The 25,141-nt window shown below is 48.2% G+C and overlaps 1 long non-coding RNA gene across 1 annotated transcript in view; it reads left to right on the plus strand.

Moving 5' to 3' along the window:
* Positions 1–17,027: 17,027 nt before the first annotated feature.
* Positions 17,028–25,141, plus strand: part of LOC144111909 (uncharacterized) — a 33,053-nt gene continuing 24,939 nt past the window's right edge. Inside the window, exon 1 of the long non-coding RNA XR_013310153.1 lies at positions 17,028–17,221. This is a non-coding gene — a long non-coding RNA (uncharacterized LOC144111909). The remainder of the gene's footprint in view (positions 17,222–25,141) is intronic.

The raw sequence follows: 25,141 nt of genomic DNA on the forward strand, positions 1-25,141 counted from the left end.
CATTGCCGCGTCGGATCCAGGCTCCTGTGAACTAGCACTAGCGCCTCTTGAGAATGGCTTGTCCGTCTGTATTGTCCTTCTGTAGTATCGCAGTGCGTATTCCGCTTTTAACATATCCTTCAACCCTAAAACGCCGGTATGCTCTGGGCGCATTTGAACATCTTTTCTCCCACGTGAGTATTTTTTTCTGCATGTGCCATGGAAACGTGGCTGTACTGGTAAAAACTGAAGCGGTTGATGCTGAATCTAATCCAAAAATAATGACCGTTAACGAAGTATGACTCTATCGATGCGCTTTAATAACATAAAAATACAAAGTCCTTCCGCTGAGCTTTAGTCAGTAAGAAATTGGATGTACAAAACAGATGTCGGCCGAATTTCAGACAAAACTACTTTCATGTCGGCTAAGAGAATGGTTATTCGAGGCAAGTCGCAAGCCACTTGTCAGCATCATGATCATCACATATCGCTTTAACCAAAGAAGAACTCACTGCCAGTGACCGGCCATGTGCTCTTCGAGGAGCTCGAAACCTGGAATATTTGCAGGAGTCGGGGAGTACAGTCAAGTCGAGTCGGCGATTAGAGATAATTCAATCCCATACCATTGTGGCTATATCATTTGGAACCCCTCACCACGCACGCAGTTAAGGGATCTCGACATCCTGTTGACCAATTCAACAACTGCTTCCTGTTTTCGGCTGTTTTATATCGTGTGAAGTGTGTTTCCAATCCTATTAGTTGTGCACCTTTGGCTTGAAACTAACAGTGACCTAAAAAAATGTTACCAGCGCTACAATCAATTCAGCATTTCTAAAAAGGTGCATGCAGGTAGAATAAACAAGCGCGCCGGGTGCCGTCGAATGCTCGATGCCACGACGAACATCCACCTTCTCAGCATCAAAGCATTACTTCGCTTTCAGACAGCAAAAAAAAAAAAAAGAAAACATGAGCCTAGCACAAAAGAATGAAATTGCACATATCCTTTGCTCGCAGGGTGCAACCTGCCCTCACACAGGTTTCGAAAAATCGTCCTCTACATACCGCTGCCTGCTTAGCTACCGATCGCTCCAGTTACACACAAGTGTTGCCCTCGTACTGATAAGGACCCAAGTAGCACAGCGTTTAGGGCCCATCTGGGCCCCATGTGGGCATCGTGGGCTTGGGAAACCCCTTTTTAACCCAGCTTGGACCCTTGCGGGCATCATGTCGGCAAAGACAATTTGGGCTGGCCCATGACAAGCCACTTAGGGCCCCATATTGGTAATTTTGGGGCAATGTGAGCCCAAGCTGCCAAGTTCAGCCCGCACAGGTTCCTTCCCGGCAACATTAGGGCAAACTTGAAAACGAGTTGGGCTCAGTGCAAAAAAACTGGGGCCAAGCCCAACTTGGGCAGCCCGCCTATCACCACAATTGGTCCAACATGGGCTTTAAAGGGGCTAAACATGTTTTCATCCCCAAAAGAACCCGAATGGGGCCTTAATCGGCTATGATCGGGCTGATTTGATGCAGAACTGGGCTATACAGAGAAACATGACGGGCAGCCCTAATTTGGACAGCCCATCTTGTGCCCAGCTTGGACCCTTGTGGGCATCATGTGGGCAGACAATTTGGGCTGGCCCATGAGAAGCCAACTAGGGCCCCATATTGGTAATTATGGGGCAATGTGAGCCATGCTGCCAAGTTCAGCCCGCATATGTCCCTTGCCAGCAACAATTCAAACTTGAAAACGAGTTGGGCTCAGTGCAGGAAAACTAGGGGAAAGCCCAACTTCGGCATTCCGCCTATCATCCCATAGCGCTGGTCCACACCAAGTTAGCCCAAGCATATACCTACCAAAGCGCCATGTATGTGTATTACATGGAAACATGCACCGGTTTGCCCCTCCAGAACCCATGTGAGACCCGCAAGGGTATTAAGTGGGCCATGCAAGTTGGGCCTGCCCGCGTTCTTTCTGCAGGCAGCCCAGCTACTTCACCGAGACCCTATGCGGGTATTATAGGGCCTCAGCCCAGCTTGTATAGCCCGTGCAGAGCCCTTGTGGCATCCACTGGGGTATCACAGGGGCCGCCCAAGTTGGGCTTGCCTACGATCATTTAGGATGTTAGATTGACTGAAACACCAATTTGTAGCAAGCTCCTCGCTCAAACGCCAAAGTGCAAATTTTGTTAACTGTGTTTGCTTTGTATGGGGTAAGGAAATCATTTTGCATGCTATTTGCAGAATCCCGGCAGTTTGCAGGATCATGCACTAACTCTCCGCAAAGATGTTACATAACGGTCATATCTTCGTCAACAGTTGACACGGTAAGCCATTAAGTCAATGCACAGAATAATAATTCAGAAATCTGTAGCATGATCTCAATTCAGCTGTGATTTTTCAGTCTTTTCTAGTTGTCAACAAGACGTGTACTCCACTACTCAAAATTTTATTGAGCAATCAGAGCTGACAAAATTTGTGTGTTAAATATGCCGCAATGATAGCCCAGCAACTGAACAAAAACAACAGATGAACAGAAATGGATAGGATGCCACTTGGGGTGGCGCAGATGATTACTGCTACTTTCACTGCAGCATGAGGTGTAATCTAAAAGAGTGCGGTGAGGGGCTAGTTGGTACGAAATTATGGAGACAATGAATAACTGCGCCAAAAGGACGGGACAAGAGAGAAGAATCACACGAGGCAAGCGCAGACTAACAACTGGTTTATTGCACCAACGCCTCCTTCCTTCGGCAACAAAGCGCATGCGCACCAACCGCAAAGACAAAAGCCATAATCATCACGTCAAACCAAGAATCTCCAACCCCTCGCGGTACAGGTGTATGGAAGCCTGGCTAACACATTTGTCAGGAACTAATCTCGTGATTTTTAAGGCTTCGATAACTTCACGCTCTTTTTGTATGATTCTTCTCTCTTGTCCCGTCCTTTTTGCGCAGTTATTCATTGTTCCTATAATAGCATGAGGTGCTTAGAAACACTGCTCGGCAGATGCTAATCAGATTAAGTAGATTATTACAAAAAAAATAATATAAGCATACTAAGCATGGCAAAATTGCAGAATGAACAGCTCAGTTTGCAGCACTCAATTGCATGAAAATTAATGTTCTTAGAGGCTAGTTCACACCTTATATTCAGAATGTACTCAGTGATGTCCACGCAGTATAGAAAACGGAAATGTGAATCATATTATGTGTTAAAATTTATCCAAGAGAACCACTGTGACAGGTGTGCTGGAGGGTCCGTCTCTATATAGTTTAGGGCGGCGGAGACTGTAGAGTCCCCTACAAATTAGACGAGTGCGACGCGGACGAAGAAAATAAGCTAAGAACCAGGTGTGAAACTGCTCTTATTTTCCTTAGCGCGTGGCTCCGCGCAGCCGGAGCTAGCGCGTGTTGCAAGCCGAGACGGCGCAACACTTATGATGGCAATTTAGTGCCGCTACACTGTCATAGATCGCAAGACAGCTAGCCATATTTCTCGAGAGCTGCTGGCGCCAAACTATATATTATACCTAAGTATTTACTTCCCTAACCTTCTTGAACAAACGACACGGCGCTGTGTCTTTCTTGTCTTTTGTGCTCGTCTTTGTTCGCGCTGTTTGTTCAAGATGCTTAACCAACTAGCCCGCCAAAACGTGTTAACGCAACTTATTCCCTAACCTGGGTGTTTCAGTGAGTTTCTAGATTTGCAATGTGCAGTCTCCTTCAAACCATCAAGAATATTAGAATAAGGCTGGCAATGGCATATCAAGGTAATGGCATTGCGAAGCAATGACATAGATGTGAACAAAAAATAAAGGAAAAGTTATAAAGACAGCAGCGAAACAATGATCTGTTTCTGCTGTATGCAAAATAAATATTATAAACAGTTGTGGCTTCTTAATAATGTACACTAGGTTCCTCAAAAAAACTTCATAAATCAAGTTGTCTGCAATAAATAATTGCGAGAAAAAACAATAAATATGCTCACAAAAAAATTTTCAGGTCGCTTCTGTGTACAGTAGTTTGCAGTGAAGTTGTAATTGGTTAAAATTTTGGAAGGCCCAACTGCGCCACCAGGAAGGTCATTTTATTTATCGTAATTTGATGCTTTCTGAAGTGCTGAGCGGGTAATAAGATGCACAATGACGTCTCATGATGTAACATATGTATTTTCTAGTATGAATGGTAATGTACTGTAAGCTAGGTGGTACTGCATATTTGTACTCAGTGGACGAATACGTGCTGAAGGTGGCGTTCGATATGGCAAATTCTGCATAGAAAGTTTCCTTCACAGTCATTCTTACAATGTAACAAATGGTAAGGCGCATCGACGGACCACTTTCGCATTGGAAAGCACAAAACATAAAATGAAGGCATCATCATCGCGTTTATACATACTTTCATTAAAATTTCAATGTACAGGAAAGGAAACATATGGCTGGGGAAAATGAGGTTTTGTCTTGATGATTGCCTATGGTGACATGGCGGGAATAAATTAACACTAAAAGGATCTGTGAATTTCCACTTTGCCATAGTCTACACTGCAAATTTTCATATTAACATTGCAGAAATACATGAAAAACTTTAGTCCCTCAAAAATTTGGCTATACTTCGCTAAATTTGCTGCGCAGTGGAGCCAAACCAGGTCACAGATTAAAAATTAACTCAAGGGTGCATTTGCTATGAGCATGTGCTGGTCAGTTTGCAAATCATTGATTTTAGTCATCTCTTTCATGAGTAAATACTTCCCGGAAAGAAAAGATGGATTGAAGGAAGGTAGAAAGAGTGCAGGCTAGTTAATATGTGCAGTTGTCTTGCCTAACTACTATCCTCAGCGCTAAATTTTGTCCGTGTATGTCAAGTAGTAGAAAAGCTTAAGATCGTGGGATGGAGTCCAGATATGGTAGCAGAATTTTTATAGAGGCAAAGTCCATTACCAACCATTTGCCCTGCAATTTTGATGCACTTTATAGGGCTCCAGCTTGTCTTATCTGAAACACTTTACTACAATATCCTTCATAGACTAAGCATAATTTTTGGACTACCAAAGCTGCCCATATTGCATATATCTGAATAGCATAAATATCATTCTATAATGAAAGATTACCACTTCAGATGGGGACGAAGAAATACAGACCGGAGGTGCAGTAAAAAGATAACTGAATTTATTACCTTGATGAAAGACCCTCAAGTAGAGTTCATTTGAACATGTGTTCACTGCACTGGAATTAACCGAAAAACAAGAAAAATACAAGTGATATTGCTTTCTAAACACATAAGGCAGACTGCCACTGACATATCCCAACTCCTTTCGTGACAAAGTAATATATCGCTTGCTAAACAATCTTCACCTTCCCTATAATGTGGAAGGTTTTACAGATTTCACATTGTAACTAGGCGCCTCCGTACCAAGCAGATGTGTAGCACCGTTGGTCGGCTCAAACTCACAGTGCCTGCAATTTTGTGCCAGAAATCCACACGTTGTTAATGAATCAATGCCTGTGCTGTGCTCTCGGAGTCCATGATTTAAGCTCTGTCCTGAATACGCGTTTTTCAAGCAATAGGTTTGTTCTTCAGGTCTTGGTGTTGGCACGTTTGACTTGAGTGCCAGCCACGTGCTTCGTCAATCATGATAAGATCTCCGGTCCAAAAAGCATTTGGTGTTTATTCACTGCAGGCCGCGCATTATTTTTGTTGAAGAAACAAAACGTTCACGAGTGGCCACCAGTTCAACGTTTCTGAATGGGTGGTGTGTGGGCGTGGCGGCGGCAGTGGCGCAAAATTTTCGACTGTGATGCCATGCGATGAGATTTCCGTGGGACAAAATCTGGACGCTTTTTTGAAGGCAGAGAAGTTACGCCAATAGGGTGATTGAACACACCCTCACGGGCGGCTGTGTGCGGGTGGATACTCACGGCATGGGCAGCTGTTCCACGTGATGTCATGATACAGTTGTTTGCAAAGTGTGGAATTTCACTCAATGACGAATGTGTTGTGGGTCGCTGCAGTGATGACAAGAGCACTACCAGTGAGGACAACGACACAAGTGGGGAGCTTCTGGATAATAAATGTTCATTGTGGAACGTCCTTTTTTTTCTTTCGGACATTAAATTTCGCGGCTGGGAGGTCGACTTACATTCAAGTTGACTTACTACAGTAAACACGGTACGTGACGCAAGATGCAGTGATGATGCAGGCAATGAACAAAGAACCCGCACTGAGCACAAAAGCAGCGAGCACTGAGAGCAGGAACATGGCCACTGAAACACTACGGTCACTTCGATGTCACTGATTATCCGCAGCATAGCCTTCCGGGCACAAAACATAGTCGCAGTGTAGTCAGATTGGGGCACATCAGGGCACAGCGATTGGTAGGGTCTGAGGCACAAGAGGTGCGCAATATCAGGTTGAGGTAGGTCGAAGGTAGTCTCCAAGAAGGCCGGAGTGATCTCATAGGTGACGGCAGTGACCTAGCACCGCACAGAGAGCTTGATGCAGCGAGATAGTGACCAAAGCAGGACAAGGTAGCTAGGGGTGAAAGAAACCATGTGGTGAAGGCGTTTGTAATAGTCCTGCTGTGATTTCTGCGAGGCGGGTAGTCGGGAGCATGCTAGATGGTGGGCTTGGTCGTAACTGGCAATCACGTCGTGGGCATATTCAGAAAGTACACCAGTAAAGATAGGAAGCAGTGCCCACAGGTAACGGGGGCTCTTCGCCGTACAAAAGATAGACTAGGGAGCAACCAAAGTGCAATGAAGGGAAGAGTTCTTTGCAAATGTTACGTAAGAGAAAGCAGTATTCCCGTCTCGAAGATCCAGTGAAATGTATATTGCGAGCATAACGGTAAGAGTGCTGCTAAGGCGCTAGGTGGGGCTATTTGTGCATATCATGTGTTTGAAGCTGGCAGGGGCATTGCATGAGCCGAAAGGTATAACCTTAAATTCATACAGCCCAGCAGGCACAACAAATGCCATCTTCTCGCGGTCTTGTTCACCCATGGCGATTTGCCTACAGCCAGAGCACAGGCCAGTGGAGGAGAAAAGGAGAAAAATTTGGCACCTTAGAGACTATCAAGGGTGCAATTGATTAGTGGCAATGGCTAGACATCTTTTTTGGTTAATATTATTGAGGTATTGGTAATCCGAGCAGAACTGCTAAGAGCCATATTTTTTAGAGGATCATTGGTTAGTCCCAAGAGCTTCGGGAAGGCTCAATAATGTTCTTGGCAAATATCTTTACTAGCTCGTTTCAGATAACCTGGCGCTTGGGGTGAGACATACGGTAGGAGTGCCAGCAGTCAGGAGGGGCACCACCAGTTCCTATGTGACGTGTGACAGCTTGACCGAGGGCAGCTTTATGCAGATTAAAAGCGTGAGAAGCTGGGAAGATTAGGCAGGTGAGGGGTCAGTGGCTTACATGGTAGTGAACACGTCTGTTGAGAAAGGGAAATGCTGGCGGGTGGCATCGGGGCCGCGAACTAGGGTAGCATCTAATGCAGCGACTTGGCAACAAGAAAGGCGAGAAAGCATGGTCACACAGATTGCGGATGGAAGTACTAAAGGGCAGACGCTGAAATTCAGAACTGGTAGGAACAGTGTGTTGGCCTTGACAGCAGCAAACGTAAGGGGCAGCGCAGCGTTGCAGATGAGCAGTATATCGAGAATAGGTAATCTTTCAGATAATCTTTCATGGGCCACACACATTCAATCCATCTGTGCCAAAGCTTCAAGATCACTTGGGTACCTGCGCCGGAACTTGCGAAACGCCCCTAATAACGTGAGAAAAGTCGCTTACTTAACAATCGTGCGTCCTCAACTAGAATTTGCTTCACCTATGTGGTCCCCTTATCAAAATTACCTGATCAACAAGCTTGAATCCGTACAAAATAGAGCCGCTCGTTTCATCACACAAAAGTACCACCCCCAGTCCAGTATCACTAAGATTAAACTTGATATCTCCCTCGAACCATTACATATTCGTCGCTCCATCGCTCTTTTATGCTTACTTCATAAATATCGTCATAGCACCAGGCCATCTCCCTTGCCCCTCGAAGAGCCTTCACGCATTTCACGCCGCCTACATAATCAGTATAGCATTACACGCATTTACGGAAGAACCTTAGCATTCAATTCATCTGCACTTCCACGTGCCATTATTCCTTGGAATGATCTTCCCAACTGTATCGCATCTATCGGCAACCACCAATCATTTCAAGACCAACTGCACAAACATTTTCTTTAACGACATTGTGTCTTGCTTCAGGTTGTTCTGTGTCCTTGGTCCCCTTTTCTTCTCGTTGGTATTTTACAAAGTTTTGGTTTCTTGTGCAATTTCAGCCATCTGTATGTTTTTTATGACTACTGCTTTTTCTTTTTGATGCCTATTGGGCACTTGCGATGCATTCTTGCTACTAATTTAATTTTTGTTGCTCGCGGTGATGTATGTCTTTTAGTTACGTTTTGCCCTGTATATTTATAATTGTGTTTAATTTTTGCCTTGTATCACGCGTTGTTTTTAATTTATTCTTCCTATTTGCTTAATCTATTGTTTTGCCCCCCTTACTCAATGCCCTTCTGGGCCCTGTAAGGTATTTTGAAAAAAAAAAACAAACCATATAGTCACCATCAGGAACCGGCCGCAATGGGAACAGGGCAACAAAGGATGCAGTTTCAGATGGCAGGAAAACATTATCTTCAGAGAATATTAGAGGTGGGAAGCCCACAAGGAAGTTATCGAATAATGAGACCTCAAGATGGTACTCCTATAACCAGCCAATGAGAAGCGAATATTCCGACAGGAAATCTAAACCGAGAATCAGATCATGGGCGCACATGTGTCAAACGGCCAAACAAGCTGGGGTGCCGTGGCCAGCAGTAGCAGCACGAGCGCTGCATTGGCCGTCAGAAACAAGAAATCCAGTATCCACAATGCACAGACAAAATGTCGCAGAAATAAGGACATTGCGATGACAGAGGTGAAAGTTGGAGCTTATCACGGACTCATGCATGCCAGTGTCCATGAAAGCATATATGCAGCGTCACCTTTGGGGGCTGCATCAGCTAGTTTTCCAGATCGGAGCGCGATGAGGCGACTGTGGGGATTGAGAGCAACAGCCTAGAAGCGACAACAAGAGGAAATATCGGCGAGAAGCATGCCTCCGAGGTGTGTGGTGGAGCTTGTGATGAGAAGCGGCAGGAAAAGTCTGGGCGGGAGCTAGGGGTGAAGACACTGTGGGGAGGTGAAAGGCATGGAGAGCGACTAGTGGAGTTGCCATAAGGATGCGACTAGGGTCTGCAGCAGTGCCGAGCAATGTAGCCTATGTGAGAGTAGTGAAAGCGGTTTTGTCGGTTGTCTGCGGGATTCCGGAGAAACAGTGGGGGTGGATACTGGTGGTTGGAACCTCAGTGCCAGCTGAGCAACCAAGAACACACACACTGCTGGATTGAGGTTCCAATTGCTAACTTCTTGCTACACGAATGCCTGGATGAGCAACACAATAGGCAGAGACATATGACTGGGATAGGCACAAAGGCCTCTAATTTAAGACACACAATCCTTGCGACTGCGTCTGCGAAGGCAGGCATTTCAAAGAGTGGACGTGGTGGTAGCTGCTGGGCCTCAGAGGAAGGGGTTCCTACTGTTTTAGGAAGCCATGAAAACGGCTGCGGAATACAGCAGCTTTCAATTTGCTCGAAGCGATGGCACTCCTTGATGGTGCCAAAGATAGTGCAGTCCTTGCAGAGAAACAAATGAAAAGCATCATACACAATGCCATTGCAGCCCACGCTGTCTGATTGAGTCAAAGCAACGTCCACTTTGTGGCGAAGCGCCAGGACATCCAGAATATAGGTATGTAGAGTTCTGTGTGAATTCGTCGGTTATGTGCGCGCGTTCTGTGCCCGCGTGTATCTATTCTGCGCATTTTAGTCGTGTAGTAAAATCATCGACTGAACTCCCGATTGCACTTTTCACGTGTCTATAACTAAACGAGCTAGATGTAACAGCACAAAATAATGTCAAAACCTAAGCGACCATGCAAAGAGACGCTTTCGAGTGCCGCTGTGCAAAGGCGGTTACCGCTCGAACAAGGAGCGTGTATCCTTATGTTTAATGCACAACCTTATGGTACAGGTCTTGCAGAATGGAAACGAAACTTCAAAAGAGAAAAGAGAAGGCATAGGCCGGCAAAATCACTCGTGAATCGGCTCACTCGTCCTCACTCACGTTAATATCAGATCATGATCTGAGCCGTGGAGTAAGTCCGGACTAACATCAGATCACGTTCTGAGCCGCGGGATGAGCCCGGACTCATGTGCATATCATGATCTAAGTTGGGAGTTCGGGCTCGCGTTCAATACAATATACAATACTGCCAGTCTCAGTAAGAGACCGTGGCAGGTGGGCAACCAGTACAATATAATGTTCAAAACACAAAAGAGAAATTACAAGCAGATCAACAAAAAGAACTCTTACAATACATGTTGCATAACTACTAGTAGGCAGGTTACTAAAGAATACCTTTAAGAGTCAGAGCTGTAACAAAAAAGAAAACAAGTACAGCAGCAGCCATTCATGCCAGCAAGCATGCTGGTATTCGAAATATTTAACAATAGGAACTTGAAGAAAGCGATAAAAAGGCAACGGGTGGCAATAGACAATGCAATCATCCTTAAAAGTAACATAGTATCAAGAGATGTAATTGTTGGGCAGTCATCTGGTAAGATGTGGGCCTATTGGCACATTACTGATTCTTGTTACATTCTACTAATCTTGAAGCGAAGGAAGATAGTGAGTCCGACATGGTAATCGATGGATCGAGTCGATTCCATTTGCTGATGGCTAAAGGAAAGAAAGAATGCTTGAGAGTGTTCGTTCGGCATGAGTATTCAGCTAGCGTGTGCGCATGTTTGTGCCGGGATTGTCGTGACTGTGAGAAACATACGTATTTAAACACATCTATACTGTAATTGTTGTGTAGTAATTGATATAAAAACTTCAGGCGGGATTCTTTTGCCCCAGATAATAGTGATGGAAGGCCAGATGATGCGGCAAGATCGGTAGGTGAAACAGAGGGTTTGTATTTGTTATGAATGAACCTTACAGCTTTTCGTTGCACCTTGTCAAGCCGAGTGATGTTAGTGATTGATTGTGGGAACCAAACAGTGCTTGCGTATTCTAAACTTGGCCTTACGAGGGTAGTGTAGGCAAACAGTTTGGTGTTTTGAGGGGCCAGACGTAGGCATATTCTAAGAAAGAACAGCTTTCGCAAAGCCGCAGAGGTAATATTGGCTATATGTGCGTCCCATCTTAGGTCAGGAGTTAAAGTTAACCCTAGGTATTTATGTTCAGAAACCCTTGAAAGAGTTGATTCCTTGATACTGTAGGCATAGTTATGTGGCTGTTTTTTCCTGGTGACTGTCATGCAAGCGGATTTTTTATTGTTTAATGTCATCTGCCAAGTTTTACAACATTCAACAATTGTGTTAAGAGAGCTGCTTAGCATAAAGTAGTCTTCAGAATTTTTTATCGTTTTGTACAGAATGCAATCATCGGCGAAAAGTTTTATGTTACACTCAATATTGTTGGCAATATCGTTGATGAAAACTAAGAACAACACTGGTCCTAGGACAGATCCTGCGGGACTCCTGATGTAACGGGAACTGGTCTTCATTGAACTTGTTCGAAATTTACAAATTGTGAGCGGTTCGTCAAAAAATCTGTGATCCAGTGTAACACTTGGCATCTCCAATTATGATGCCTAGTTTTGTTATTAGTTTGTTGTGGCTTACACTGTCAAATGCTTTAGAGAAGTCTAGTAGTATTATATCTGTTGGTCTGCAGTCGTCAATACTAAGGGCTAGGTCATGCACAACCTCTGTTAGTTGGGTGACGGTTGATAAGCCACGACGAAAGCCATGTTGATGGGGTGATAATAGGTTTTCCGTCTCCAGAAAGTGCTTTAAGTGTTTTGCTATAATGTGCTCCATGATTTTGCACGACGTACTGGTGAGGGAAATGGGTCGATAGTTAGAGGGTGAGTTTGTATCTCCGGATTTATGAATGGGTAGAACCTTTGCTTTTTTCCAATCGTCGGGTAGCTTCGAAGTTGATAAACGTGCTCACATTCAGAGCCTGGCCAGGCTATGTGTGTGTGTGTGTGTGTGTCTGTGTGTGTGCGTGTGCGTGCGTGTGCGTGTGCGTGTGTCTGTGTCTGTCTGTCTGTCTGTCTGTCTGTCTGTCTGTCTGTCTGTCTGTCTGTCTGCCTGTCTGTCTGTCTGTCTGTCTGTCTGTCTGTCTGTCTGTCTGTCTGTCTGTCTGTCTGTCTGTCTGTCTGTCTGTCTGTCTGTCTGTCTGTCTGTCTGTCTGTCTGCCTGTCTGCCTGTCTGTCTGTCTGTCTGTCTGTCTGTCTGTCTGTCTGTCTGTCTGTCTGTCTGTCTGTCTGTCTGTCTGTCTGTCTGTCTGTCTGTCTGTCTGTCTGTCTGTCTGTCTGTCTGTCTGTCTGTCTGTCTGTCTGTCTGTCTGCGCCTGCGCCTGCGCCTGCGCCTGCGCGTGTGACTGTTTAGGATAGCTGCAGTTAAAAGCTCACCGCATCATCGTGTCTTCGGCATTGTAGGCGCGCAACTTGGGCGGTTGGGAGTAAAACCTATTCATCTGTCCTTTGTGCGAGTTTATAGGAGTCCTGCGTCAAGGGGAGCATGGGTTAGTTATGAGTTGAAATGTGCAAGTCTGCAGGAAATAGTGATGCGTAGGTGAGTCACAGGCGAGCTTATCTACCTGAGGAGGATAGAGGAGCCAAAACATATGCCATCACAATTAACTTGCAAAAAGGCCGAATCCTTGATCCTGGAGGTTTCCTTCAAAAATTTTAGTGGTGGATGCGGCGTATATAAAGCCGACCTCAGGGAAGAACACAGGGAAGGAGTGTTTATTATCTACGAGGCCCGAAGCAGAGCCCTGAGCTTTCTGTAAGTACCAAATAATTGTGGCTCAAAACCGAACACTCACAACACCTAAATAAAAGCCCATAAAACTAACTGACGCGTTTCACTTGCTTCGTTAGAGAAAATGCTACCGAAAGAGTACTTTTGTAATCGCGTCTAGAAAACAAATTTCCTGTTTCCTTCGGAAGCGCCAGGTGTTCGAACCTCGAAGATGTTCTGAACTTCATAAAGACTTTCTCGCAAGCGACAAGCACAAAATGTGAAGCTTATTGTGGGAGACTCAAAAGAGACACTGAAACCTGCAATCAGCTGCCTCTATGGCAGCTGTGGTCGCTTACGACTTAACAAAAGCAAATTCACAGCGCGCCTTTACCTCATGTCACAAGAGCGAGGCAGCGCGGCCCACACCCTCCCGTCCCGCAGTTCTCCACGCCACGCCGCAGCGGTCCACGCGCTTCGGCCGTCGGCATTCATCGCTTGCGGTGCCACCAGGGAGGCCCCGGTCGGCTCACTAGTCAGTATATTCTAGGCACTAAAACTAGGCCGCCATTTCGTCCCCTGACGTCATACTCACATAGTTGCACTCTATCCACCATATTAGACCTTGACGTGATCATTGGCACGCGGCAGGTGCTTGCTTCTACAATGCTATTGTAGATGTCCCTACAATTCTCAGTGCAAGATGCGGTGTTTTCTAGTTGCTGCCACCGATTGCGCTGTGATCTTTGGGTGGTAGCAGACCCCACGACAACTCGAAATCTGATGAGTAAGAGCTCACTCTCTTAAAATTAGATTGATGAATTCTAATTAGTTAATTAAATAAACTGCGAAACTAATACTTTGGCGTCACAGGAGACAAGTGTACATGTCTCATGTTTCGTCACGATTACGTCGTTCTGTGAAAATAAATGTGCAAATGTTTGATTGTGGTAATGCGTGATGAGATCTTGCTGTGCGAACATTTGGTTGATGAATTGCAATTAGTTAATTACACTTCGACGACACAATAGCTACGCATATGGACATAGCACATGGATGTGAAAACAGCTATGAACGTCGACATAGAATGTGGTCATGAAAATAAAAGCAAAAACAAAGAAAGAAGCAACAATTACAAATTAATAAAAATAAAGATTAAATAAGAATACATAAAAAGAAACTAAAAAACGAAGAATTAACAATTCCGTTCTGCCGTCGTGGAAAACAACCGCATTCAAGAAGTTCGTGCTTTCGCATTTCTCCCCGTAAGAAAACTTAAGTCCCTTGGTAATTATTGACCATTGACTACGGATATCGTGACGGCATATAGAACAAACATGGTGACACGAGATGGGAACAGGAAGCAGAGTTCTTAAACCTGCGGCAATTATTTTAGCCAGTAACTTGTAATATGAAGTTAACAAAGTGACGGAATGCCAGTCTTGAGAGCAAGACGGGGAATGACTATTTTTAGGGATCAGTAATAGGCTTGTTTTGCGCTCGTGTATGTGTGTGCGTGTTTCTCCCTCCCGTCCTGTGTTATTCTGCGCAAAGTTTTTAAATATGTCGCTACGCCAACTGGCCCAACGTCCTACCCTAATAGGCTACCTAATAGGCTAAAATGAAAATTGATTGTTGGGGAACGGAAATGGCGCATTATCTGTCTAATGTCGCTGGACATCTGAACTGCGCTGTAATGGAAGATAACTTCGGGAAGGAAATGGCGCAGTATCTGCCTGATGAGGAGAGAATGAAAGAAAGGAAAAATTTGGTGCCGTATTGGAGAGCTCTGGAATTATTTCGTCCACCTGGGGATCTTTGACGTGCACTGACATCGCACAGTACACGGGCGCCTTAGCGTTTTGCCTCCCCAAAAACGCAGCCGCCTCAGGCGTGTTCCAACCCGGGAACTCCGGATCAGTAGCCGAGCACCCTAATCACTGAGCCACGACGGCGGGTCTGTAAGGGACGAGATTTTTTAATTTCAGTTTTCGAACGCAAAACGCGGCCGTGTGCTGTGGCGGTGGCGAAAGACACGCGCAGAGGGCACGCGCAGAGAGGCACGCGCAGAGAGGTATGATTGGACTCACTACTAAGAGGCCGTCCCTAACAAATACTAGGTGGGGCCCCTAGCACGGGACCCCAGTGGCGTCGGCCACGAGCCGCGCGCGCTCAACTAGGGTATTTTGAGCCTGTAGGTCAGAGCAGCCGAGCAGGGCCGCCTCCCAGTCCTCCCGGGTGGAGTTGGTGTGAGGGAGATAACAGGGTTGAAGGGGAGGCAGACACCATCTGAGAGATGTCCAAAGACTTCACCGCACAGTGCGGACAGCTGCCGGAGAAAGCAGACCTGCCGGATGTCAGTGTAACGAAACAATTCAAGGGGGCACTTTGTTGACCTAAATAGCGGTAAGGCAAAAGCCTTTATCGAGCTGTGGCTGCTTGGTCGCTGCTGTTCCTTAGCGCGCGCGCTTGGCTGCTGGAGACACAAGAGAGCGTTTAAACGGCATCCTTCCTTATCGGCGTTCGGGAGGCGTCCGGTAAACTGCCTGGGGAGCGCTCCTCTAGAACGACTGTGGCGCTACTCAGTGACGTCACACGCATGCGCAGTAGGCTAAAGCACAGATGCGTTACTCTGCTTAGGTGTAAGAATGCGAAAGCATGTATCTTGAGGAAAGGAAAGGTTGTTTAGGGAAGGAAAGGACGCCGTAAATCTCAGATTTCGACATCTCAGTGGACACCTCAACCGTGCCTTGTACCACGCAACTGAAGGTGGTTATACTTCAATAAAGGCCGAGTTTGGGCGAGTTGGTTTACCATGCTGAACGTAAAAGCGCAAAAAACAAGGAAGTAGAATAAGACAAGTCCTTGTTTTTTGCGCTTTTACGTTCAGCATAAAGGTGCATATATCATTGGTCCAAACCACTGTCGCAAGCTAGCCCGGAACTTGGCTAAAACATGCAGACTATCATGATGATGATAATATCCAAAGAGATATTCTAAGACACTACTCGGATACCTGCCGCGGAGGCTCAGAGGTTAGAGCGCTCGGCTACTGATCAGGACTACCCGGGTTCGAACCCGACCGCTGCGGCCGCGTTTCGATGGAGGCGAAACGCAAAGGCGCCCCTGTGGTCGAAATTGGTCGAAGATGGTCGAAATTATTCCGGAGCCCTCCACTACGGCACCTCATTCTCCCTTTCACTCCCTCCTTTATCCATTTCCTTGCGCAGAGGTTCAGGTGCCCGCCGATATGAGAGACAGATACTGCGCCATTTCCTTTCCACAAACACCAATTTCCATTTCACTCAGAATGCAGTAGTACGAATGGTTGCTCAAGATTTTGGTGAATGCATTCAGGAATAATGCCACGACATTGAGGTAACCAGTGCCGACATCGCTGGGACTTCGTATGCACTTGCGATATCTGTTGCTCAAGCCAGCGTCGGCGCTGAGGGAGACGCGGTTATGCGCCGTGCCTCTGTTTCCATCATTCAACTTTTGATAAAGATTTCTTTATCGAGTTAATTTAGTCATCGGTGTGACACGATTTGAGACCGGGCATGACCTGAGACCGGACAAGGTCATGGCCGCCACTATCAGCCATTAAATGCTTTCGCCCTAATAGTGCAATTGGTTGCGGACTTGCATATTTCAGTTTTTGCGGCATCTTACTCTCTGGTTTTTTTTTCGCAGCATTTTAAAGAAAACCTTGAAAAATATGAAGGAAGTGTCATGTTGTTTACGTTGGAGTATTGTAGCCTGCGCAACTGACTTTTTAGACGAACTAGGCAGGTGCGCTAAGCGCATTGATGTGGGCCGCCGCCACCGACGTCGAAGATTGCGCAGTGGTGCACACAAAAAAAAACAAGAAATTACTACGCCTGCCTTGACAACTTCAGCTCACCCACTCAGCTTCTTTCTTTTTGTATATGTGATCACTAAACAAAATCGACGTTTAGGCTGGCTTTATGTTGCCTTGAAGAATTTCATGCTGGACTTCATGCTGGATTTTCAGAGAATTTTTCAGAGGATTTTCAGAGGACTTTCAGAAATAGTGCAATTAAGAAAAGCACACATGCAGCGTCACCTTTCGGTTCACGCGGACTTTACTAGGTGGCGACACATGAAACTCAAAGTGGCATGGGCGTAACCTAGCAGTCCCAGGAGTGTGGCGCATTCGAGCCGTGCGCATTAGCACTAGTGCCCACCCACTCCAAAGCATTTACGCACTCTAGCGGCTTGTAAGCGTCGTGAAGTGCTCATTTCACGTGAAGGACCAGGCGAGATCAGACTACCTAGGAGGAAATTCTGAGGACACCACGTGTAAGTACTGCAGCTCTTCCCAGCTCATCTGCTTCGCGTCCTTTCAGTTCCACTTACAGCCGAGCACCTTCGAATTGCTCCGTATTCGTTTACCAAGAATTTTAATCCACAGTTACGACTTGCGTGCAACAGCTCCCGCTGACACAGGTTGCACAAAACAGTAGAAGTCTCCTGACACATGCGGCCGTTTTGATTTTCTTACTCGCGTTTAGACTATTTTACCGTCAACCTGTTGCATGCAAGCAGATTCCTAGGAGTCCATGATATGAACCTGCGGCAGCAAGTGAAAGAAAAAAGTCAACGCTATTTCGCGTGGACACGCAATAATTAGAAAGTTGAATGTCTCCGTCTACCAACGTCATAACAACTAAAAGCTAACCCGCTATTGTGAAGCTCGTAACTCGCATTAGGACACATAAACAATATCCCATCTGCATTATTTTACCTTGGGAACGCCCGCGTCCGGCGGAGCGAGCGGACGCATCGCGCCTGGGCTCCGTGTTTTTCTTGCGTGAGCCGGAGGGTCGGCGTTCCTGGCTTGGTGTGCAGAGGTGTGTGCGTATGGGCTCCGGCCATTTTTCTTATTTTCACCAACTTTTTACATTCCGCTGAATTTTATTGTGTCTCCCGAAGTTCAAGAAAGTGCCCGGCACCTTCCCAGCCCATTTTCGACTCCGGCACTCTGTTTCTGTGGCGCACATGGACGCTTGTTTCCACTGAGCCCAAGGCAAGCCTCTCTAAGCCTACCGCCGCTGGCGATAGGCTCCGCTTCGCATCCGGGCCCACTGCTTCTCCAAACGTGGACGTCGTCACCGTGAAGGGGAGGATCTAGCTCCTGAACAGTATATACCCACAAACTGGACCTACGTAGACCACTGATATGAACGAGGCTTCGCCACTCCATCATCTTCAAAACGCACTCCCAAGACACCGCTGACGGCGTCACCTTCCGCGTCCGCACAGCATTCCGCGTCCCAACAGCCATCTCCCTCCTCAACACGTAAGCTGCCTCGCCACGCTGCGTCACTGCCACGTCTTCCTCTTGAAGACTTTTAAGTCATCATTCGTCCTCGCGCGGGGGTCAGTCTGCGTGCCTGGGACAGAACTGTCTTCGCAGAGCGATCATCTCAAGCCTTCATTTGACCTAATCCGACACTGCAGACGACAGCCATCGGGTGAATTTCGTTCACAACACCCTCACCTTTAGCACCCCGAACCGGGACCGCGCCATCACTTATGCGAAGCTCCAACCAATCATCCTGCGTTCGACAAGCTACACTGTTGCCGCCTCTTTTGCCCCACCAGGCGCATACGCCCGAGGTATCATTCACCATCAATACGTGGATCAGACACAGAAGGAAATCATAGACTACTGATACCCCAAAATCGAGAACTCTGGATTCTCTCCGCCCGCCGTTTAGGCAAGACCGAATCTATTCTCATCACTTTCGCAGGGATCAAGTTCCCCCGCCATATCTCCTACGCCAGCAGTGCTGTGCACCGCTACATCTTCAACAACAATGTGGAAGCCTGCCTTAACTGTCGAAAAACGGGACACCGAGACGACGCTTGCCCGTCTCCTATGCACTCCAAGTCTCCTCACTGCGGAGCTCGCGACCATGACGAGGCCCATAAATGCAACCCCCTTTTTTAGTTTGTTCTGTGCCTCACCAGACTGCTTCCTCCAAGTGCAAACGCCGCTACAATGTGTCTGCTGTCGTACTGCAACGCCAGCTACACGCTGCGAACTAAGACAGTGCCCCCACCTCCCGTCGTTCCCGATCCCGGACACGACGCTAAGGGGCGGGGAACACCTAATCCGGCGAGCACAGCTGGCAGCGGCATCAAGCGGAGCCCTGGATTTGGGGCAGACGACCATTGCTAAGAAGACGGACGACACACCTGACTCCGCCAAATTGCTCACCTACTCTCTAGAGCTATATAATTATAATTGGTTTTTTGGGGAAAGGAAATGGCGCAGTATCTGTCTCATATATCGTTGGACACCTGAACCGCGCCGTAAGGGAAGGGATAAGGGAGGGAGTGAAAGAAGAAATGAAGAAAGGGGTGCCGTAGTGGAGGGCTCCGGAATAATTTCGACCACCTGGGGATCTTTAACGTGCACTGACATCGCACAGCGCACGGGCGCCTTAGCGTTTTTCCTCCATAAAAACGCAGCCGCCGCGGTCGGGTTCGAACCCGGGAACTCCGGATCAGTAGTCGAGCGCCCTAACCACTGAGCCACCGCGGCGGGTAATCTCTCTCTAGAGCTCAATAAACGTTTTCCTTCCTTCTTTCCTTCCTTCCATCCTTCCTTCGGCCAAAATGGATTCCGACCACTCCTCCTCCTCTTACCGGCGCTCCAGCCGGAATCCCTCCAGGTCCTTCCCACCCCTGGACTCCAGGTTGTCTCTCACCGAGAGTTCTTCACGAAAATTCAGGTGAGCCGGGCAGTCGCGGCTGCTCACTCTCAGCAGTCTCAGTCTCGCGATTCAGAACAGCATACCCTCCGCGACAAGATAACACCGTTAAAGCTGGCAACCATAGACGACAACAAGAGAACGCTTCTTTAAAGCGTCCACTGTTTGGATCCGATCCACCATCTCAAATAAATTCTACTCTACCCGTTCGACCTGTTTCCACCACCTCGCCTCAGGCGCCCACATCTACTCCCTCGCAACCCAAAGATACTACCTCGAGTCCTCCCTCTAAGCGGAAAGCTATCTGCCGCTCAGAAAGATACGTTAATTTTGATGACTTCGAGGAATGTGGGGCTCGTCTAGAACACAAATTAGGGGCTAAAATTGATCCTCAGCTCGTAGCGAAATGTGCTGAGTTCTCCCGATAAATCCAACAGCAAATGCACCAGTTCCACCAACAAATGCAGCAGCAAATCGAAAATCGAATTAACACCCTCATGCAGCAACTCCAAACACGTGTCACAGGTCTTGAAGCTAGGGTAGACGCACCGGCCGCCCTCCCCACTATGCGAGTTAAACCATACGATTCTAGTCTCGCTAACCTTTTCCTATTAATCTTGGTCACCGTACCTACGAGTATATACGCACCTTCCTCTCTCGTTGTAAAGCTGAAATTAGCTTTGGCTCTCTTCCCTCTTACCATATAGCCTTCGTTAGCAATGACACCCCCGAAGGATCCGTTCTCTCCCCCTTTCTTTTCAATGTCGCCTTGCTCATGCTACCTTCAACATTAGACGCTATCCCCCTGCTGTCCCACACCTTATACGCAGAAGATATCACCCTCTGGGTTTCAACAGGCAACGATGCTGAGGTTGAATCCCCACTTCAACAAGCGGTGGATGTCATTGAGCGCCACGTAGCCGGAGCCGAACTCTCTTGCTCACCACAGCAGTCCGAGCTGCTCTTTCGAGGTCAACCCGGCATCCACGGCCATCCTCCCATCTGCATTACTGCTAGTGGCCAGCCCATACGCGAAGTATCCGCCATTAGGTTATTGGGGCTTCTCATCCAGAGCAATCAGAAAAACCCCGACATTCTGGCTAAACTCATAGCCTCTGTCTCGCAGACCATTCTTCTAATTCGTCGCATTGCTAATAAACATAAAGGCATGCGAGAGATGGACTTACGATGTTTTGTTCAGGCGTTTGTTATCAGTCGCCTGGCATATACCGTCCCTTACCTCTACCTTAGCTGCCAGGAACGGAACCGCGTTGACTGCCTTATTAGACAGGCATACAAGGCTGCTCTCCATCTCCTCCACCGGACCCTCACGTATAAACTAGTGTCATTAGGGGTCTACAACACTGTTACAGAGCTCTCGAAAGCTCATCTCACCTCTCACTAGGAGCGTCTCAACCACATCTCCACGGGACGTCACATACTCGACAAGCTTGGAATAAGCTTGGAAACGACCTTCGCCGACAAGGCCCAGCTTTCGTCCCATATCCGCAGCAACCTTATCGTTACACCTCAACCGAGAAACATGCACCCAGGGTATCATGCCGTTCGCCGCAAGGACAGGGCGAAGTCTCTGCATAAAGAGTATTTAACAGATCAGACAGCGGTCTACGTCGACGCTGTCGAATACTCCGATCGCGATGTTTTTTTGCTCGCGCTTGTAAACTACTGTGGACGGCCTTTGGTTGCGTGCTCCATTCCGTTTAGATCATCTGAAGAATCCGAGGAGGCGGCCATAGCCATGGCGATGGTCTCCACTTCTGCAGGAATTATCTTCAGCGACTCTAAATATGCGATTCGCAATTTCACCAAAGGTCGGGTCTCCCCCACCACCCTATCTCTCCTCTGCTCCACCAAGGACCAAATCCGCCCGATCCATTTGATCTGGGTAACTGAGCTCTCATCCCAGACAGGGAACAAGGTGGCCCGAAATCATGTCCGTGGATTCGTCGACCGCGATGTGGTGTCGCCCGTCCTGCGTGCGGCGAGAGATCGTATGGTTACATTTCATGACATGACCATGCACTACCGCTTAGGTAGACTTCTATATGCCCCCGCACATATTTCTCTAATCAAGCCCCAAGAGGGTGCGTGGAGGCAACTCCAAACGAACTCCTTCCCCAGCCCCCCGCGATATATGCCCGCATATACCCTGGACTCTACTCTCCCTCCTGTCAACTATGTAGCCAACATGCCACTCTATTCCACATACTCTGGGCTTGCCTTCAGGTCTCCCCTCCGCGAGGTTTTCAGCTCTCGAATCTAGACCAGCGGGAGGCCGCATTGCTCAGTTCCTACTCGGACACATATATCCGGGTTGTCACAAAAGCCCTAGAAGTCGCCGAACGCCACGGACTCATGGCCACTTAGTGAGGCTATAACTCCAAACCAACTGCTACCTTGGTGGATGAAAATAAAGTTTATCCTCCTTTTCCTCCTCCTGTATCGTGCGCAACTCTGGCCGAGACTGCGCAGTTTCACGTAATTCCTGGAGAGCCATGCTGCGCATGCGCGAGGAGCCCTCCCCTACGGCGCCTCTTTCTTCCGGAGTCCTTCCTTTATCTCTTCCTTTTCTTTATTAAAGTTTACCTCCTCCTTCTCCTTCTCCTCCTCCCTTATGGCGCGCTTCAGGTGTCCGCCGACATGTGAGAGAGGTACTGCGCCATTTCCTTTCCTGAAAACCAATTTAAGTTTTTTTATTTATTTAATATAAACCTTAATTTCATTGTTTTTATTTTATTTAATTTAATTTAACGATGGATCAGTGGCCAGGGCGCTCGGCTACTCACCTGGAGTTCCCGGGTTCGAACCCGACCGCGGCGGCTGCGTTTTTATAGAAGCAAAACGCTAAGGCGCCGTGTCCTGTGCGAGATGTCAGTGCACGTTAATGATCCTCAGGTGGTCGAAATTATTCCGGAGCCCTCCACTACGGCACCTATTTCTTCCTTTCTTCTTTCACTCTCTCCTCTATCGCTCCCCTTACGGCGTGGTTCAGGTGCCCAACGATATATCAGACAGATGCTGCGCCGTTTCCTTTCCACCACAACCAATTATTGCGGCCACGGTCCGCGGTGTGGGTCTCCACGGCAGGCGTCGCATGGATCACACCTACCGTTCCGCTGAACGCACGAAAGTGCACCGGCGTGGTGGTGGTGGTGGTAGTGGTTTTATTAAAAATAATAGCAAAAAGGAAGGAAAACATTTTTGCTAGCCCCGGCATCTGCCATCGATACTGAAGCACCTGAGCTGGGGCTGCGGAAATAAACGATAGCAGGCAGAATGGAGAAATGAAATGAAACAGGTGAGGGGAGAGGAAGAGAGGTTAGGGGGAGAAGTAATATTGCCGCGAATATTTGCAGTGTGTTCGTTTTTCAAATCTGCCGCCACATCACTTTATCGCTTTGTTTGCGACGCATGACGCGACTAGATTTATCTCGATTGATCGCAGCCAGGCAGAGCTGATTCTACGTTGTTCCGGAATGTTCTAGTAACTTTGCGCTCTTTATCTCGAAAGTTCGCTATCAGCTTTAAATTGAGCACGGCCGACAGCAGCCGGCATTCAGTTCGACGACCGCCGAGCACGCTTGTCGCTTCGCCGCCGCCGAGTGATTCAGTCCATTTTGGGTGCAAGTCAGCCCAATAAACAGTTCTTTTAGAAGACCCTTTCGTCCGTCTTCATCGCTGCTTCGACTGCCGTCACCGCTACGTGACATTTGGCGGAGGTGCTGGGTAGCCTTCCATGTTCCGGACGCTCCCTTCTAGTCGTGAAGCCAGCCCTGAGCGCTTCGCACCCGAGGACGAGCCAGCCGACGTCTCCAGGGAGAGGAGCCTGAGTTCGGGAAACTGCCGGACCGCACAAGACAGCGAAAAGACGCGGCTACGAGCACCGCAACATCGCCGAAAATGTCGACACCGAGACATACTGCAGCAGCCGCGGGTGCCGCCAACTTTCAATGGATCCCTAGGCGAAGACCCTGAAGAATGGTTGGATCAATTTGAGCGCGTGGCGTCATTCAACGGGTGGGATGATGCGGCAAAAATTGGACACCTGTTCTTCTCATTGGATGGCTCCGCACGCACGTGGTACAAAAACTACGAGTCGTCCCTTACGACATGGGTGTTATTCAAGAGAGAACTATTGAAGGTATTCACCAGTGTCGTGAGGAAAGAAAGAGCCGAACGACTCCTCGAGTCCAGGATCCAGCTTCCGAATGAGCCCGTCCGCGGTTACGTCGAGGAGATGAAGCGCCTATTTCGCCGCGCCGACCCCGGGATGACCGAGGAAAAGAAAGTTCAGTTTTTAATGCGCGGCGTAAAAGAACAACTCTTTGCATGCCTCGTCCGCCACCCGCCAAAAACAGTCGAGGAATTCATGCAAGAAGCATGCACGATTGAGAAGACCCTCGACGTCCGAGCTCGGCAGTACAATCGTCCTTCCTCTGCCGGTGCAATCCTTTCGGACACGCCGGCCACCACCAGCGACAGCTTGCGGGAAGTTATCCACGAAATCGTCAGAGAGGAGCTACGCCGATTACTGCCATCCTCCCCACAGCGCACAAGCAGCGACTCTGATGGACGTGGTACGGGAAGAAGTGCAACAAGCACTTGGCACCCGACGGCCACAGAACCCCGGGTCATGACCTACGCCGCTGCAGTAAGAACTGCCCAGCCCCAACGACAACCCCCCCGTCCTCCCCGAGATGAGCCACTTGTACCACAACGCCGCCTCCCAGCCCCCGCCTGCCCAGCCTATGACCGACGCCCCAGGAAATGCGACGCCTGGAGGACTTCCGACAACCGGCCGTTGTGATTCCATTGCGGTGAGGCCGGCCATATCTTCGTCACTGCCCGTACCGACGTATCGGTCTTCGAGGATTTGCCATTAACGCCCCACGACCACGCTTCCGGCAACGCCCGCAGGAAATCGACGAGTACCTGCTTCGAGAAGAGTACACGCCAAACCGCTTTTCGTGCTCACCATTGCCGTCAACCTCGCGCTTTGCGTCGGCATGCCGCAGCTACGCAGCCGCGGTACGAGGAAGATCTCCCAGCCCCCGTAGGGGAAACTGAAGGCAGCAACCTCTGTAGGTGAGGTTGCTAAAGAGCGAAACGCCGAAGATCCTCCACCGACCACGCCCCATGAAGACGCTGCACCCGCGACGCCACATGAAGAACCGACACTCGCTGCACCGATGCCGCACACAATGAGAACCCCGACCACGACGCAGGCTGCCTTGAAAACGACGCCGCCACCCAGAAGAGCTTCGACCATACGCCCCACCCGCGACTCGCATACGCGACGAAGCCGTGACCCGACGCCAAGAGCGACGTGCAATGCAAGAGCCAGGACCTCTGACTTAAAAGTGACTATCGACGGCCGGAAAGTTACCGCTCTAGTCGACACAGGAGCCGATTACTCGGTGATGAATGGAACATTCGCTGCGCAGCTGAGAAAAGTCACAACGGCTTGGGACGGCCCACA

The sequence above is a fragment of the Amblyomma americanum genome, unplaced genomic scaffold (assembly GCF_052857255.1).
Source record: "Amblyomma americanum isolate KBUSLIRL-KWMA unplaced genomic scaffold, ASM5285725v1 scaffold_13, whole genome shotgun sequence".
In the NCBI taxonomy this organism is placed as follows: Eukaryota; Metazoa; Arthropoda; class Arachnida; order Ixodida; family Ixodidae; genus Amblyomma; species Amblyomma americanum.